Raw genomic sequence first — 3,212 nt, forward strand, 5'->3', positions numbered from 1 at the left:
AAAAGGGAAATTGCATGGAAATGGAAGGAGACCCTCAGGGTTATACAAAAGAACATACAAGAGGAAATGAGGGGAAAGGGAAAAATAATACAAGGGGGAGAAATGAAGGTCAGTAGAGGGGGTAGAGAGAGAAGAGGGGAGGGGAGGAGAGGGGAGGGGAGGGGGGATAGTAGAGGATAGGAAAGGTAGCAGAACACGACAGTCACTAGTATGGCAATATGTAAATCAATGGATGTGTAATTGATGTGATTCTGCAATCTGTATATGGGCTAAAAATGGGAGTTCATAACCCACTTGAAGCAAAGTGTGAAAGATGATATATCAAGAACTATGTAATGTTTTGAACAACCAACAATAAAAAAAATAAAAAAAAATAAACAGCAAACAAAAACCAAAAAATAAAAAAAAAAATTCTGCTCTTACAGTTACACTGTTTTAATAAAGTACAAAGAAGAACAAAACAAACAAACAAGGCACCTTATAAAGATAAATGCACAGGAGGTATTTATATATAAACATAGCCAGTTGATTCCGACATAAGATAGCAAGAGCTATGAAAGACAGGAGGAGATGGTGGTGTATGAACAATTCTTACTCAACCTGGAAGGCTCTAGAAGGATTCCTAATAGGATAAATGAACTGCACTTCAAAGGATTAAAATCACAGTTAATAAAACTGACTTGGTAGACCAGGGAAATAGTCTAAGATTTCCTTGTGCAGTTCTAGTCTCACAAGAGAATGGTGCAACCCTGCCACAGACAAGCTGTGTGGTTTTAGACAAGTCACGTGGTCTCTCTGCAGCTCCTTATTTTCTCATTTGTGGATCTGGATGGGCTCAGCCTTTGCTTCAGCGTCTGCATGGGTGACAGTGGTTCCATGACTACATGCCTATTGGCTGGATGTGCCACATGGGAGCATATGACTCATTCAACTGCCGTTGTTGCACCACTACCGATGTTGCACCACTACTGCTGGTGTGAGATTTTCATGCATGATGCTCCGGCACAGAGCAGGGCAAAACAGCAACTTGTTTTCCACAAGCATAAAATTGACCCTTTGAATAACAAATGTCATCCAGCAAGCAGCACAACACAGTTTCTACTTTGTATTCCAGTTGTTTCTTTCTGGAATTACTTTTTATGTGTGTGTATGGTGCTGGGGATTGAACCCACAGCCTAGTGTATGTGAGGCAAGCATTCTACCAACAGAACTACATCCCCAGCCCTGGAATTACTTTTGTGACTGCAAAGGGATAAGAGTAAAAACATATGCTTGGTGTCACTGTGTTTGATGCTATTAGTTGGTGCGTCATCTGGCACTCATAACCCCAGATCTCTCAAATGCCTTCTGCTGACCATTGGAGCTTGCTGTCTTTGGGCAGAAAGAAAAAAGTACCATGGCTGGCTTGCTCTGATTCACTTGTGGCTTGCTTCACATAATTGCAGCACAAAAACTGTACTTCTTTCTTTTCCTGGCATCCAAGTTTTACAATAAACTCCAACTGAGTGAGCAAAACAACTTCTCATTTTTTTAAAAATAAACAGGCCCACTTAAAATAAAAGCAGAATTGGCCACATGCACACACTACGACTTAACTGTACGTGATTCCATGAAAAAAAAAAACAAAACAATTTACCAGCTACATTAAAGTTTGGGAGACATGAGTTTTTTTGGTAATAAGTTGTCAGTTTAAATCCCAACTTCCCTTCGCATACTAAAGATTATTTTTCACTCATTGGGGCTCCTTGAAAGAGTCAATTAAGGATTTTTAATCCTGTGGGGAAAAAATTTCTAAAAAACTATTTAAGGTGAATATGTTGATAGGCTTCTCTGGAGCAGGGCTAAGCAATGAGCACATGGAACTTTTGAGATTCTTTCATGGGCACTGCTTTGTGGTCAATTTGGCCAAGGGAAGTGTCCATCATCTGCCAGACCACGCACTGCTGTCAGCCTGGGGATCAGGTGACATTCTGCTCTACAAGGACCTGAAGAAGAGACTACCACCATGTCAGAACATCTTTGTCTTTTAATTTTTTCAATTTTATCACTTTTGCCTCTCTAATCCTCCCTCAAAAAAATCCATGGCCAACATTAAGAATACCTTGGCCTCCCCTCTAGAAAAGTTTACTAAACAAACTTAGAATCTGAACACATTTTCCAAAGGAATATTTAACCCCATTCGGGAAATAGACTGTTTTCTTGATGGCTTCTGTAGCACTTTTTGTACACTAGTAATTTTAAGCAATAAGATGTGCATTTAAAAATGTTAAAACATATCCAAAAGAACACCAACCTAGAAAACAGGTGGCTGCTATTATCAGCATTGGCATGTATATAGCATGTCTCATTACTGTACACATTTTTAAAGAAACTTGGTTTAAAACACACACATACAGAATTAAATGTCTGATTAAGTCAACTTTGTCCTCACTTAGTCTAGCCTGGCATCCCCATGTGTTTCCAAATGAGTAACAACCATAAGGTTGTACTGTAAAATGTAAACTACCTTGTGTGCATACCAATTTAATTTCATGCAATTGGATAAACACAAGAATGGTATCACAATGTCATATTCTGGACAAGAAAATTCCCACCTGTATTTGAAGGTTTCCTACAAATCTGTGAAAGGACAGTCCCAGTTCTCGGGTGTACCAATGAGCATCTCATTGCAGGCTGGAAGACCTTCAGTCCACAGCAACAAAGAAGAAGACAGAGATGCATTACTATAATAAGGACTCAGGGCACCTCTGGATCTCTGAATTATCTGCTTATTCTGTGTTTTTTAGTCAGATTTTTCATCACTGTGACTAAGAGACCCAACCAGAACAACTGTAGAGGAGGAAAGCATTATTTAGGAGCTCACAGTTTCAGAAGTCTCAATCCACAAAGAGCAGGCTCCATTCCTCAGGGCTCGAGGTGAGGCTGAACATCATGATGGAAGAGTTTGGCAAAGGAAGGCAGCTCACATGGTGATCAGGAAGCAGAGAGAGAGAGAGAGAGTCCACTCTCCAAGTACAACATATATACCCCATAGCCATGCCTCCAATAAATCACTTCCTCCAGCCACACCCCACCTGCCTCCAGTTACCACTCAGTTAATCCCATCAGGGATTAGTTGGGTTGAGACGCAGGAATGGTATCACATGATACTGATTGGGTTGAGATACTCACAACCCTATCATTTCTCCTCTGAAACTTCTTGCATTGTCTCA

At 40.3% G+C, this 3,212-nt stretch overlaps 1 protein-coding gene across 1 annotated transcript in view; it reads right to left on the reverse strand.

Moving 5' to 3' along the window:
- The window catches only part of Smad9 (SMAD family member 9), a 35,446-nt gene extending 32,562 nt beyond the window's left edge, over nt 1-2,884 (reverse strand). Inside the window, exon 1 of the mRNA XM_048800850.1 lies at nt 2,864-2,884. The gene's annotated coding sequence lies outside the window, so the exon portion shown is untranslated. The remainder of the gene's footprint in view (nt 1-2,863) is intronic.
- Nucleotides 2,885-3,212: the final 328 nt, after the last annotated feature.

Source organism: Marmota marmota, unplaced genomic scaffold (genome assembly GCF_001458135.2).
Source record: "Marmota marmota marmota unplaced genomic scaffold, marMar, whole genome shotgun sequence".
Classification (NCBI taxonomy): Eukaryota; Metazoa; Chordata; class Mammalia; order Rodentia; family Sciuridae; genus Marmota; species Marmota marmota.